We start from the raw sequence: 15,387 nt of genomic DNA, 5'->3' as shown, positions 1-15,387 counted from the left end.
AGATAATCTCTCAACTAGATAAATCTTTAAAAATAATAAAATTGAAAAAAAGACTTCCACTGAACAATTTTTAACTATTTTGAAAATCGTAAGAGAAGTAGAAACCTGTGCGTATCCACAGCTAGAACCAATGTTAACATTTTGTTATATTTGTGTCAGATAGTTTTATTATTTTTTAAAGATTATTTATTTATTTGACAGAGATCACAAGTAGGCAGAGAGGCAGGCAGAGAGAGAGGGAGAAGCAGACTCCCTGCTTGAACAGAGAGCCCAATGCGGGGCTCGATCCCAGGACTCTGGGATCATGACCCAAGCGGAAGGCAGAAGCTTTAACCCACTGAGCCACCCAGGAGCCCCTGTGTTAGATAATTTTTAAAAAGATTTGTTTACTCATTTGAGAGAGAGAGAGCGCACAGACACACAGAGACACACACAGACACACACACTAGCAGTAGTGCGGGGGAGGGGCAGAGGGAGAGACTCTTCAAGCAGACTCCTTGCTGAGCACAGAGCCCAAAGCCCGCCTCAGTCCTGGGATCCATGGGATCGTGACCTGAGCAGTAACCAAGAGTCAGACGCCCCAATCCACTGAGCCACCCAGGCGCCCCCCCGAACCCCATGCCAGCTATTTTTAATGAATGAAAGGAAGGAAGGAAGAAAGGAAGAAAGGAAGGAAGGAAGGAAGGAAGAAGAAAACGTGGCACGGAAAAATGAGTTCCCATTATCTACCCCGACCCCAGGCCCATTTCCTAGATTCCATCTCCAGGAGCAACCGCTCTCATCGTTTTAGAGCTATCCTCGTATCCGTTGGCAAGCTTTCAGCTACGGGGAGAATTCCCTTCAAAGCCGCTTCAAGTACAACTCAGCGGCTCGGCAGTGTCATAGAGGAGCAAGGCTCTCCTCTCGCACTGCATTATTCTGGACTTCCATCGCCAGCGCGTCCTGCTGGCTGCGGTCACAGGCTTTGTATTTCCACACGGGAGGTGGAGAGCTCATCAGGACTCTTGCTGGAACACTGTGTTTCTCACTTCAGAATATATTCTCCGAAAAGGTAATGAGGGATTTAAAGATCGCTCACCTCCAGCTGCTGTCCATCCCGGGCTCCCCTCCTGTCTTCCTTCGGATCCATCTTGGGTTCTGGTGGAACTGTTGGTTTTTCGTTATTGGCAACAACTTGACTTGTGTCTCCCAGGGGCGCTGGAGGCTCCTGTTCCTGGCTGTGAAGGGCTTCCGTAACCTTTGCTCAGAGTGTCATCATGATCTTCAGCTTCCTAAACTTGATCTGCTCTGTGAACCACTCAGTCGCCGGTGCCACCAGGATCTCTGGCCGTATGGATAAGCGTGTCACCAGGGGCAGTGCCCTGGGTATGATGGTGGCCGTGAGGGCGGAGGGCGCTTCCTAAACCATCATAAGGAGGACCAGCAAGCCAGGAATGCCTTCTCTTTGTCATGACAGGGGGATGTGAGCAATAAGGAGCATCATAGAACGTACACCACACTGGGAAAATCCCCAAATGCCATCATTTTTCCCCAGCGTGGGGACTTCAAAATGGCCAACACGTCAGTTTCGGTCCAGCTAGTAGAGTTACCCAAACTCATATGGTTTGAAACGTGATGTATATATCCTAGAGGACAGGGGCTCTGTTTTCATTCCTTCCCCTGTCCCCAGCAGTAGCGGAAACATTGCCACATCAGGGAGCACATCAGTGATGTAGCCAAAGGGAAGTCGTGGGGTGGATTCCTGGCCCCTCAAGCCTCCCTGAGCAGGGAATAGCAAACTGTCTGCCTGGGAGTATGAGGACACGCCCCCACCCCCGGGCAGAAGAAACCTAAATGGACACCCTTTCTCTGACCTTTCTTCTGTGCTATTATGGAAATCATAGCTAAGTTTTATCTTCGGGTTCTGCTACCCAGATCACACCCATGAAGATGCTCTCTGAAGGGTGGCATTCTTGTGGATACAAAACTTCAAGCTGGCAGAAGTGGCTTATCCCCAGGTGTCAAGGAAAAGGGAGGGCGGCATAACAAATAGTTGTTTTAGTTCCTCCCTTCAAATATGTTGTGATGGGTTCATTCCTCCAAGAAGGGGACCAAGGATGGGGTCAGATATTGCAAGCGGGTATCCTACCAGGGAAAATGCTTGGGCAGGAAGATCAGAAGGGAGCCAGAAGAGGCTGGGCGAACCATCAGGCTCGAGAGATCCAGTGCTTGGAAGAGGAGATGAAGGAAGGAAGGTGGAATAAGAATGTTAAGAAAGTTTTGATGAAGCCAATGGGAAGTCCTTGATCCCCAGCTGCCCATGAGGGAAGCTCTGTGTCTCTAGGGAACTGGGCTCCTTCTTGTCTTCGAGGCACTCAGTCATTGTCCGGGATCAGCTAGAAGAAAACAAAACTCTTGGTCACCATAACCAATGGATCCCTCCTGTGGATCGTGGGGTTCCACATGTATTTCTCCCTGCCCCCACTTTGTAAAAGCACCCCCACCTTCTTCTAGTAACTGAGCAGGGTTCTTCTCTAGTAACTTCTAGAAACGGATTAGGGTCAGGGAAGGAAAGTGACTCCTCTTCTTGCCTGCTGGTTCCAAGCACACGGAACCCAAAGTGACCTGGCAACAGCCACAGCTTAAACTTTAAGGGGACCCTGGATGTGTCCCCTGAGACAAGTGCACCCCCTTTGGGGACCAGGACTTCTCACCCTGCAGAGCTTGGAGTGGTAGTGGGGGCCGGGCGGGCGGGGAAGGAGGGGGGTGCTGAAGAGGGGAGACTTGAATACCCACAATGCATTTTGGCAAACATTATCTAATTGCATTGTGGGTAATCAAATCCCCAGGCCAGGAATCAGGAAAGGTTTCTGCAGAAGGTGGACTTGATAACCTCGGATCAACATGGCTGGGAGCATTTCCAGGCCAGATTCTGCTCCTGTCCCTCTCTTGGCCTCAGTTTTCTCATCTGTAACAAGAGGAAAACGCACTGTAAATTCCAATGTTCTGGGGCTCGGGTACTAAGCACAGGAAGACATTTCCTTCCCTCTTTCTCCCTCTCTAGCCTCCTGCTTCTGTCTGCCTCATAACTTAAACCCCTCCATTAGTCTGTTTGGGGTAATAAGGCCTTACTGGGAGAGGTGGAGAACAAAGGGTGAAATTGGAAACTCTGGACCATGGGCAGGGCATGGAGTGGGGAGAGAGGAAAGGCAGACAAAGAAAACAAACCTGGGCAGGGTGGGGATAATTTGAGTGGAGAACAAAGAAGAGGAGAAAAACATTCTGTGCAAAGAAAACCAAGGGCAGAAGGCATGAAAATCTGAGAAAGCACATATTCCAGGAACACTGGCTAAGGTCAAGGCTTAATGGAGCAGAGGGGACCTCATTAGAGAAGTGTAGAGGCCCCAGGGGCTCCGGGGTCTGAACACCAGGATAGGGAAGTTAGAGTTCTTGCCCTGGAAGTAACAGACATCCTTGGCCATATTATGGAGAGAAGCAACCCAACCCACATAGTGCTTTACAGAGCTGATGGTCCTCCAGTACTTGGATTCTAGAACAAAAGCATCTAGACAGAAGCAGGAAGGAGAAAAGCAGGGAACTTGGGCAATAGTCTCAGAAGCAGAATTTGCAAAATGATGGCCCATGGTCTAGATTTGGCCCCAAAACACATTTCATTTGGCCCATTCACTTTCCAAACTTGGGGATTGGTTTCGAATACCAGAAAACTGGAAGACGCTGTATCAGAATATGGATTTCCTGCTTCTCTTGGAAGATCATCTGTACCTACAGGTCCACGATGCTCCAGTTTGCCTCATCTCACCATGTCCTATCACCTGATACCTGACCCCAGTCACCAATTTGTGTGATCCATAGATCTTGAGTCTGCCGTCCCTTGTTCTAAAGATCTAGACACAGTCAGGGTGGTTGTGAAGTGTGCTGGGTGGAGAAAGCAGTCTGAACAAAGGGGAGAAAAGGGAAGGTGCAGGATGTGTTGGGGGCTTTTTCATTAATGAAACAGTGTGACTGGTGCTGCAGGGACGAGTCTGAGAAGGAAAGCAAATAGGGCCTGGGAGCATGAGCGGTCCCTATCTCGGCTCCACCCTCTTCCTTCTGGGCCCCCAAACACCAGCATCAGACAATGCTCCTTCCTCACACCCAGATAGTGCCTCTGCACACTGCTCCCTCGTGTGGAATCCCCTTTCCTCTCTTCTCTCTGGTCTGCACTGTGCGTATCCGCTGCCTCCCAGATTAGTCACTGAATGTTCACAGAGGGGGTCCCAAACACGACCTGGACTGGATAGAGCCCCCAAGGCCCCAGTTCACGACCTCTTCCCTGAGTAGACTGGTAGTTTTCCGAAGTCTTGCTCAAAAGAGAATGGATGGATGGATGGATGGGCGGACAGATAGGACATACTGACGAATGAATGAACGCACACACGCGATTGCAGAGCTAGGCTGTTTCCCTCCCTGAAACGGACACATGCTCCGCCCCACAAGAACAGACTGGGACAGTCTGGGGCAGTCTGGTCCCGCAGGGGCCAGGAGGCTGGAGCAGGTGACCCTCTCAGACTCCCCCGAGTCCTCTCTAACCTCGTTCTCGCCCCCTCGTGGGCTCTGACCTAGAAAAGACGGGGGTGGGAAGATGGAGAGGGAACCCACGGGCGCTAGGACCCTGCGCGGCCGGAAGGCGGGGTGGGGGCGCCTCACGCAGCTCTTTCGGCGCGGGGAGAATCTGCGCCCCGCGGTGCGCGGCGGGAGGGCGCGGCGGGAGGGCGAGCGCGCGCCGAGGTGAGTGCGCGTGCGCGAGAGCGCGCGCCAAGCGGGGCGGACAAAGGGGCGGGCGGCGGCGCGCGAGCCAGAGGGCGGAGCCGCGGGCCAGGCGGGCAGGTGCGCGCGGGCCAGAGGGCGGAGCCGCGATGCAGCGATGGAGCGCTGCCCGGGCGGCCGCCGGGGCCGGGGCCCGAGCACCCGGCGGATCGCGAGCGGGAGCCGCAGCCAGAGCCCGGACCAGGCCGGGGTCCGGGACCGCAGAGCCGGGCTGCTCGTAGCGGTGGCAACGGAGCCCCCCAGCGGCTGAGGGGCTACCTCCCAGTTCCTGCCGGTGGCCGGGACTCAGCAAGCCCCCGCAGCCGGGGAGCGCGGGGATCCCCCCCACCACATCCAGGACCCAGAGACCCCCAAGAAAGCGGGAGACCCCTCCAGATCCAACAGAAAGCGACTCCCCAGCTGGGGAAAGCGGAGACTTCCTCGGTATTCAGAAGAGAGTGACCTCCCTACGGTACGGCTAAGACTCCCCCTCTTCGATCTGCCCCCCCCAAGACCTAGAACGCAGTGACCCCCCCCGTCTGGGAGTGCTGGGACACCCCCCCCCGGTCAAGAACCTGGTCGTTACAACTCCACACCTCAAGACACGAAGACCCAGCTCAGAACGCCCCTAGATCAGGGGGTTCCTACACCCCCCAAATTCCGGTACACAGGAACCCCAAATCTAGGGAACTGAGGACAGCGCGAGAGCTATCCCTCACCAGCAAGAGGCCTCGGGGCCCCCCTCAAAGCTCCAGGACTCGGGCGACTGAGCCCCTCGTGGCGCCCTTCGCATCCCAGCCTATGGTTGTGGCGCCCTGAGCCCCCCCCCCCCCCCCCCCCCCCGGGCCGGGCTGACGGAAACCGACACGGCGCCCAGGCCCCCTGCCGCGGCGTCCCCGCGGCCCCAGCCCAGGTAAGCCGGGCCCAGGTGAGTGGCCGCCGAGGTCCCTAACCCTGCAGGTGGGGAAGGAAGTACTGGGTGCACACTGCCCCCTCCCCAGCGTCGCCATGGAGCCGAGGCTGAAGGACGTCTCTTTGTGTCTCGCTCGGAGGAGCCGCCCCCTCCTCCTCTCCCTTCCCCCACCTCACACCCTAGCCCTGGGGTTTGGGCGCTGCTCCCAGGCCCCAGGGGGAAGTAGTGTAGAGCCCCTTGTGCCAAGGAGAGGGAGGGAAAAGGGAGGAGAGTCTCCCCCCACTTCCGAAAACTGTGTGCCAGAAGCTGTTGGACTCTGGGTCCTTGGTATACATATCCCCCCCACCAAGGGCAGGCTGAGTTCTCAAGTGAAGTCCCCCCTGGGAAGGGAAGGTTTGGGGATGTCCACAGGTGAGGGGGCCTGTGGCTGTGGCCCTAGGGTGATGGCTGGGGTTTGGGGTGTGTGTCTTTGTCTGTGAAAGGGCAGGGAAGGGGTGTGTTTGAGAGAATGAGTGGGAATCCTGTATTTTCTCTGTGATTCCATTGCCCCCCAACCCAGGCCACAAGGAGAAGGTTCCCCCAAGTCATACTTTGTATGTTTTGCAGGAGGGGGCAAGCTCTTTCCAATGTGAGGCAGTGGCTTCTGGGGAGGAGAGGTAGTCTGGACGAAGAAGCCATTTCAGGTCAGGGCACCTTTTTGTCCCCATGTGCCCCATGGCCAGCAAGCCCAAGACCTTCCCTTCTCCTGACCTCCATAATTCCCACGGCCAAACCTCAGGTTGGATCAGTGTGTCCTGGACAACCAAAGGACCATTCTAGGTCCTTGCTTTAGCTTTCCAGTCTATACACAGCGGTAACCCAACCCGGCCCTCAGGGAGGTCCTGATCCCCAGGCCCTACAGCTCATGCGAAGAGGAGAGGCCCAGGGGATGTTATACCCCGAAATTCTGGATCAGAGATCCTGAGAAGGGTCTGGACCTTGCTGAGGGAGCACTCTGGGCTGCTGGGGTTCCCCCAGTCTCTTCTCTCTGAGCCCTCCATAGGCAAGCGGTGATGCTGGGGAAGGCAGGACGTTGTACAGGTAGCCCCACTGGGAGTTCCTTTGTTCATTTATTTACTCAACTAACCTTTAGCTAGTGTCTGTGAGGTGCCAGGCTCTGTACTCAAGGGCTTTTTCCCCCACATCATCCTGAGACCCTGGGCTGCTCTCAGGCCACTCGCGGTTGGGCCAGTGGAGGTAGGCCTGGTCCTACTGGTCACGTCTAGCTGACCAGTCCTGACCCCACACTTGCAGCCCCTGATCATCCTCCTCCTGCAGACTTGGGGGCCCTGAGCCTGGGTGCCTGATCCCTCTTCTCCCCCATTCTCAATACCAAGTGCCCCTACCACACCTGCTGCTAGCATTGACCCAAGAGAGAGGAGATGACCAGCAGGAGAAGAGGTTGGGGGTGCTGTAGGCCAGACCTCTGGCAGTCCCTCCTGCAAATTCAAGGACAGTTGAGGCAGGTGCCATCAGCCCAAGCTGTAGGGAAGCCAGCTGCTCTGAAGACTGGGTGACCTTGGACAAGCATGTGGCATCTCCCAGAGATAATGACGGAGAGTGAGCCGCTCACTCTGCAGTGTAGAGATAGATCACAGTTGTGCCACAAGGAGCACCCAGGTGTGTCTTCTCCCCCTGTGAAGGAGTTCATTTCCAATGGAGCCCAGGGCCTTATCATATGACCCACAGGCAAGGGTGTGGAGTGAGTGAGAGACCAAACTGCAGAGATTGGAGTCACTGCGACTAGGGAAAACCATCAAAAGGCCAGAGGGGGACGGAGGGTAGATCTCCCCTCCTCATTAACCTGCAGTGGCTTCCCCTGAGTCTGGGATTTAGCACAAGTCTGAGCTTTTTGTGGCATCAGCTCTCGCTTCTCACTCACCATCTTCTACTTCTGGCTCCTCTCCTCTGTGTCCTCTGACTCCCTCCCTCCTTTGGGGCTGGTGCCCCAACTTGAGAGGCCCCACCATAGGATGGCTCAGAAGCAGCCTTCTGCTTCCACCTCGCCATTTGACCTGAACTGGCCTGACCCAGAGTGCAGAGCTGAGTTGGACTGGTTGATGGCTGGCAGCTTGGAGACTGCAGGACGCGTCCTCAGGTACTGGGAGGCGTCGTTTCCACATCTAGACCCTGGGCCCCAGGAGATGGAACCAGGTCTGTCTTGTCTACACCACAGCGGCTTTGTCCATACTAGAGGCCGGTGCGTGGTACGGCACCTGCGGTAAGATACAGCTTCCAGATGCATTCTGGTGATCCAAACAGTGTTTTTCTCGTGTTTGCATTTGTTGCCAGTGTTGGAAAACAACATACGATTTCATAGACGAGTTCTGAGTTTTGGATCCTCTTGAAGAATCAGATGACGTGGCCTTCCCAGGCCAGGGCCAAAGAATCACCACCTTCTTTAGGGCACCTGCCCTCCAGCTCACCTGGGGCCTCCCCTGGCCTGCTCACTCCTTTAGGGGACCTGCCAGCCCCTCCTGTAGGCATCTGGCTTTGCAAGCCCAGGGCGGAGACCAGAAAATGTTTGCCCAGAGTGTGACCTCTGTCTGTGTGTGTTTTGCACACGTGGGTGTCCCTTGCCTCCGCCATGGCCAAGTTAGGACAGCACAGAGCAGTGTCCCTCTGGACCTAAGTGGGGAGATGAACCCAAATCCCTGAAGCCAGAGCATCCCAGCCTGCCCCACTTTTACTCTGGGCTCTATCCTGTGACCCCTCATTGTGCTAGAAGGAGGCAACCACCAAAAACTTGTTTTTAATTGTCCCGCTTGCTCAGGAGCAAAAGTCCAAGGCCCTAGGCTCTGGCATTGCTGAGGACTCTTGGGGGAGGGCTGCTGTCTGGGCCTCAGTTTACCCATGTGTCCAGAAAGGAATTGGACTTGAGGTTCTCTCACTCTCAGCTTCCTCCTTGCTCTAATTTTCTAGGACTGAAGTCAAGCTGCTCTTAAGTTTTTGTCAGGCAGAAGAGACAGGGGCCTAGACACAGAAGTCACTCAAAATTATTGACATTCCCTAAACATTCATGAAACCAACGGGTGTTGCCAAGTGGCTGGGCCAGGGGCCAGGGGCCAGCACTGGGACCCAGCCACAGGGCATGGCCCTGGAAGGGAGTGTGCCATCTTCCTGGATGAAGATCCGTAGCAGCCCGAGGTCAAGGGAGATAGCAGAGCGCCCCGCTGGAGACCACAGGCTCTGGACTCTGGACACTTAGCTGATGTGTGACCTTGAGTCTGTTACCTACCCTCAATGTGCTTCAGTTTACTTCTGTGGAAGACAAAGATAATATCTACCTCAAGGTCATCGGGGGGTTGAGTGAGCTACAGCATTAAGAGGGCTTAGGAAAGGGTCTGGCATGTGAAAAGTGCTCTTTTTTTTAAAAGGGAAATTGGCAAGTGGATGACTGCGCCTTGGTGGTAACGCCACTCCGGTTTCCCCATAGCCAGTCCATGGAGCCCACACAGCTTCTGCTGTCCCCACGAAAGGGGAAGAGAGTGTCTGAGGGCCCGTACTGTGTGGTGCTTAAGAGCGTGAAGCGTGACCCCGCCAGGGGTGGGGTGGGTGGGGTGCGGTTCTAGCCTGAGAAGGCCCTTCCAGAACCTTGCGCTGTGGCTCTCGGGGTGGGATCTAAGGCAGCTTAGCCGTCCTTCTGTAGTTGAGGCCCTCCTTCTGGCCACCTCTGCTTTCTAGGTGAGGCACCTGCCTCTGTCTGCTGAGCGAATTCCCAAGGCTTTCTGCCCCAGGTGGTTGGGCATCAGGCCAGAGTCAGGACCAGCATCTCTAACAAATCCTGAGTCTTACCCAAACCACCCACTCCCTCCCTTGCTCCCTGGACCCCCTTTCTGGCTGCAGGAAGCCGCAGCAGCAGGCCTGAAGGGTCTAGTCGGAGCCCCTCCTCGCTCTCTGCCATAGCTGGTCCACAGTCCGGAGAGAGAACAGGTCCGGATTCCCAACTCAGCCCCCACTTGGCGAGCCAGGGAATATCGGGGTTGGGAGGAAGCGGTGGAACGTTTTCCAATGTCAAGTGCTCCATGCCGGACCCTGGGGCACTACCTTCTCACTTAGTGCTAAGAACAGCCCTACGTGAACCCAGAGGGAGGATTCTCACTGCCCACCTCTGGGAGCCACCAAAGTGGAACTGGCATGGAACTCCCTAGGTTCAAATACGCCCTGTACCGTTCCCTGGCTATGTGACCTTGGGCAAGGCAGCTGTCCTGTGCCTCAGTTTCTTCTGATGCGGTATGGGGGTGGTAATAGCTCCTTCATTCTCGAGTTACGGTGAGGACTAAATGAGCCTGTTACAAGTAAAGCCGGTCCGCTGTGCCGCCCCTTCAGTGTCTGCGCTGTCACTTCTGCCACACCCTGCGGGGTATGCAAATGAGCTGGTCCCGGCGGCGGGAGGAAGCCACAGTGATTCCCCCACTGCACCAGCTCTCCTTCCCTGCGACTTTAGCCACAGAATGTTCCAACTGCCTCTGGTTGTTGGGACGGCCCTGAGGGACCTCGGCGGGGGCTGGACAGGACAGAACCTCCTCATCCTCCTGGTCAGGCCCCAGGGAGGCTGCACAAATCCCCACTCCAGGGTAGCTCCCCTGAGTCTGCCCGATCACTCCCCTCACCCCCCCACCCACCATCGTGGGAAGGGGAAGCCTTCCCTAGCTAAGGCGCACTGCCCTGCCGGGAGATCTTCCCATCCTGAGAGCTCAGATATCTGCTGGCCCTGACCCCCAACCCCCAACTGTCTCCAGAAGGAGCAGCGAGGCCCCCAATTAACATATTTTAGTGGCAAAAAGCATGACCTCTAGACCCTGCTGTGTGACTTTGGGCAAGGTGCTTAACCTCTCTGTGCCTCAGATCTCTCATCTTGGAGGGTCATTGTGAGGATTAAGTGAATGAATATTTGTAAAGTGAATGGCAGTGAGTTCCCCACTAAAGGTTTGGTGTTAATGTTAGTCCCCGCAAGCCCTGAGCAGAAAGGGAATGGTAGCCCCACTTTTTACAGATAAAAAAGTGGAGACTCAGAGGTGAAGGTTTTTACTCGTGCTGCCATATCCAGGATTCAGAGAACATCCTGCCCACTTTTCCACCATTCACACACAGTTCACGGGGCAAGGCCAGCCAGAAGTGCCCAACAGGACCTAACCTGGGCTCTGGCTGCAGTTCTGGACATTACCACCCAGCTTTCCTGCTCCCACACCTCTGCTCACACAGGACCATGACAGGCGAGCACTGCAACACGGAGGAATCTGCAGTGCAGGCCGCCAGAACTTTTCCAGAAGTTTTTAAGTCTTCCCACACCCCTTCCTCTTTAGCCACACGCCTGGGGCCATGAACTCCTAGTCTCTTAAGGGTGAGCTAGGTCAGGTTTATGCTGTCTCTTCACCTCCCAGAGCCTGGCACACATGTCGGCTTCAGGAAGGGTTTGCTCAGGCCAGGGGTTTGGAGGGCGTGTCACCAAGTGAAAGCCAGGTTCTTGCCATGGCCTCCGAGACCCTGCATGCTGCCACTCCCTCTCACTTTTCCCCACACATTCTGCCCCTTGCCCCCAGCCACTAGTCTGCACCCGTGATGGCCTCCTCACTGTTCCGGCAGCCTCCGCCACAAAGGCTCTCCCACCACCTTGGGGCCTTTCCTGACCACCACCCGTCCATGATCTCGCCCCCCCACCCCCGACTTTTCCTCACCTCTCCCTGCTTTGTCTTCCCCTCTAGGACTCTGTTCTTTCTGGCCCACATCTCTTAGCTACCTTCATGATTGTCTGCCTCCTAACTAGGCTAGAAGCTCCTTGAGGGCAGGTCCGTTGGCTTGGTTCATGAATGTATTCCAGATCCGAGAACAGTGCTCAACAAACGTTTACCGAATGTTGTGGGGCCAGACAGATAGCTCTAAGCCACTTCTTAGCGGTGGGACACCAAGCATGTCAGCTAATCTTTTGTTCTCTGTTTCCGTTTCCTGAGTTTTAAGGGACATAATAGGAATAGTAATAGGTTCTCCAAAGATGCTCGTGAGGCTTAAACCAGTCTCTATATATACATAAAGGACTTAATACTTTACATGGTTCCTAAATGTTAACTATTATTAATAACCTTCTAACCTGTACCTTATTATCCCCATTTTACTGATGAGGAATGGGGGCCCAGAGAGTGTAAGTGACTTATGCAGGGCTTTGTGGCTAGAAATTACCCAGGAATGCCTGAATGTGGGCTCCAGTCTCCCGAGCTCGGCTCCGTCCTCATTCCCCGCTCTGTAGGGGCTCAGGAAGAGGTGAGGGCTGTAGCCAGGGAAGGGCTCATTTCTTCAAGGAGCTTCTGGCTCACCCAGCTGTCTCTCCAATGGTCGCCACCTGTCCACTGGTGGACACCCAGCCGCCACCCGTGGGCCGGTCAGCGAGCGGCAGGCCCCCTCTGTGCTCTCAGCTCTCCACTCCTGTCCATCCGCCTGGGTGTGGGGCCGCCCGCCTCACCCAGGCAGCAAGGCCCCTGCCTCCTCCCACACCCGTAGGGGCTGCCACAGGCACTTGGCCCTCAGGCAGGTGAGGAGGGGTGAGCCCGGGACCGTCCTTCCCCCACAGAGTCTGGCTGGGAGGACGAGAAGAGGCAGAGAGCCCGTTCCAGCTCTGGGCACCAGCTGCAGGCGAATAGCATCACAGGCTATTAATAACCACCAAGGATGTGCCCCAGGGAAAGGGCAGACTGTGCCAGCTGGAGGGGAGGCCGAGGCAGAGCCTCGCAGCAAGGGGAACCCCAGGCTGCCCCTAGCGGGGAGGGCAGTGGCAAGGAGGTTTTTTGCAGTTTCGGCTGCTCGATCTTGCTCTCAGTCTTCCCACCTGGGAAACGTGAGAGCCGGGTCAGATGGTCTCCCAAGTCCCTTCCGGCTCACGCAGATTTGGGGGGTGAGATTCAACCGAGCCCAGACAGCCCACATTTCCAGCCTAGAATACCAAGTTTCAGGCGGATGGTGCTGAGTCGCAGCGAATCCACAACAGGCCCATGGTCCCAGACCCCTCTGTACAGCCAATGCCGGTTTCAGTCTTACTGAGGCCCACCACGTTAGACGGACGTTGTCAGCCCCCTTTTACTGATGGGCAAACTGAGGCTCAGACAAGTGGCACAGCCTGCCCAAGGTCACACAGCAAGAGGGGTGGAGCTGGAATTTGCACCAGGACAAATTCTTCTCCTCCTTTTGAATGGGACGGAATGTTTGCTGGAGTCTCTATTCATGCTGAAGGGGAGGGAGAGACCTTACCTGGAGCCTCTTGAGGGCTCTCTGGGGCCCTGACCCCCTGATGTTGCGTGTAAAAGCGTGCATGGGTGACTGGGGGCTTTTCACACAGCCTTCTGTGACCCATGGAGAGTTAAGAACCACTAAATAGTTCATTGGATAGACTGGGAAACTGAAGAGGAGGGAAGGCAGGGGCTGCCAGGAGCTCCCTGGGACAGGAGCAGGGGCCAGTGCTCTGCCAAACACCTCACAGCCTTCCTGGGGCCAGAGGGCTCAGGCTCCGGGTGCCCCCACTCCCTGGCAGCAGATAGGAGAACCCCCGTGTGAACACATTTCTGCACTGGGGTAAACAAATGAGGGTCAAGGACCCCCTCTGGGGAAGATGGCAAGCAGCAGAGAGCCAGACTGAGACCCCCACCTTAGGGACATAAAGAGGGACGTCAAGGAGCTCCCAGGGGCCCCCACCTTCCTGAGCACGGGCTGGCCCACTGTGGGAATCCAGGACAACCAAGCTCGGCCACTCCTCCTCTGGCCCTTCGCAGGAGATCCCAGCCCTGGGCTGTGGAGCCTGGGTGGATGGGGATGACTTCCCCTTGCATTTTCCCTTTGACTTCGTCTGGACCATCAGCCATACCTACTAACTTTTACTGCCTAGACCTAAAAGGATCTTACCTACTGAAAAGTTTCATTCCTGTCCTGCCTTCGTTCACTCAGTTCCCACTCCTCTCCCCAGAGACTGGTTCATGCATCCATTCATTCGCCAAATATTGATGAAGTCCCTGTGATGGGCAGGCACTGTCCTAGCTGCTGGGGGGTCCGCAGGAAACAAAACCAGCGTCCCTGCCCTCCTAGTGCTGAAGTTCTAGTGGCGAAGAGAGAGGGTCACGGTAGATCTCACCAGGCACCAGGTTAGAGGGATACCGTTTACTCAGGGACACTAGAGCAGGATAAGGTGAGTGTGGTAGAGGAACCCTAGTTGAGAAGGTGTCATTTGAGCAGAACTTGGAGGAAAGGAGCCATGTGGCCATCTAAGAGCAGAGGGAACAGCCTCCAGGCCAGGAGCCAGCATGTTTGGGGAACAGCAGGGAGAGCAGCGTGTCTGGAGCAGGGGAGGGAGGAGACAGTTCAGAGGGGTAAATTGAGGGCTCCTGTAAGGACTTTGGAATGAAACAGGAGCTGATGGTGGGTGCTGAGCTGGGGCACAATATGCCCCGAGTTGGGCTGTGGTGGGTGGGGTAAGAAGTTACCACTTCTCGGTAAGAAGTTACCACTGTACCCGTGGGACCAGGATGGCTCAGACCAGCGGGAGTGAGGGCTGAGAAGGTCCCGGACCTTTATTAATGTCTGTTGTGGATTCCGGAGCTCCTTCATGCAAATACATGCACGTGAGAAACCTATTCTTATTCCCCTGCACCTCCCTACCATTTCAAAGTAGGATACTAAAGCAAGTGAGACAGAGGCCCAGAGAGGGCGAGGGAGCTGGGGGCAGCCGCTGTGCCCCACCGAGAAGCTGCTGTCTCCTACATGGCTGGGGGAGGGCCAGTGGCATGGCCCTCTGGGGGACACCAAACATTCTACAGAAATTCGGAACTCATTCAGCCTTTAAGCTGGCCGCCCATTTCTGGAGCTGAGCATACAGACACATCAGCATACTACAAAATGACTTAGGTACAAGGCAACTCTTGTTTAAAGTAGCAAAAAGTTGGACATGACCCAGTAGGGGTTTGGTTAAATAAATGGCAGTGTATCCAGTCCTACCTTTCCAGCGGCCCCAGAGAGGGGGGGCCTGGGTTCCAGTTCTGCAGTGGTCCCTCCCTCCATTCCTGTTGGGGCTGCCTCCCCTCCTCTGGCTTCTCCTAGCCTTGCACCGTTGTGCTGGGCTGCCTGGGTGCTGTCCTCGCCTGTGGTGCTGAAGATAGTGGGGCCAGAGACCAAGAGTAGAGTTGAGGGAAGTTTGGGGTTCAGTCCTTGTCTCTGCCCTTTACTGGCTGGGTGGCCTGAAGCAGGCTGCTGAACCCCTCTAGGCCTCTGCGTCCTTCTCTGTTACACAGGGGTGCCATGAAGATGACAGCCCCAGTGTGAAGCACTGGCATGTTGAGAAAATGAGTGGTAATTGGCATGATACTAATTTAGGAACGATGAAACAGAGTGGCCAGGCTTTTGGACACTGGAGTGATAATGCCTGGGTTTGAATGCCAGCTCTGCTATTTATGGGATGATCTTGGTCAAGGGACATGACTGCTCTGGGCCTCAGTTTCCTCATCTGTAAGTTGGGGTAAATAACGGTCCCCATGTCACAGGGTGTTGCAAGGCTTAGAAAAGTTAATTTCTCTGAGGCCCTTGGCACACCTCAGGGATCCTTAGTGTTAGCAGTTCTGTCACTTTCCTCTCTCGTAGCACCTGTGGCCTCTCGGTCCCCACCACTGGCACTCCCA

General features: G+C 55.4%; 1 protein-coding gene across 2 annotated transcripts in view; it reads left to right on the top strand.

The window, feature by feature from the left end:
- SBK1 (SH3 domain binding kinase 1) overlaps positions 1 to 15,387 on the top strand; it is a 47,734-nt gene that overhangs the window by 18,753 nt on the left and 13,594 nt on the right. Inside the window, exon 1 of one of the 2 annotated variants that reach the window (XM_045993648.1) lies at positions 4,856 to 5,698. The exons of the other annotated variant lie outside the window; for it this stretch is intronic. The gene's annotated coding sequence lies outside the window, so the exon portion shown is untranslated. Of the gene's footprint in view, positions 1 to 4,855; positions 5,699 to 15,387 lie in introns of those variants that run through there. 2 annotated transcript variants of the gene reach the window in all.

Source organism: Meles meles, chromosome 21, assembly GCF_922984935.1.
Source record: "Meles meles chromosome 21, mMelMel3.1 paternal haplotype, whole genome shotgun sequence".
Lineage (NCBI taxonomy): Eukaryota > Metazoa > Chordata > Mammalia > Carnivora > Mustelidae > Meles > Meles meles.
Note: the sequence above shows the minus strand (reverse complement) of the source record. Positions and strands in the feature narration are given on the sequence as shown.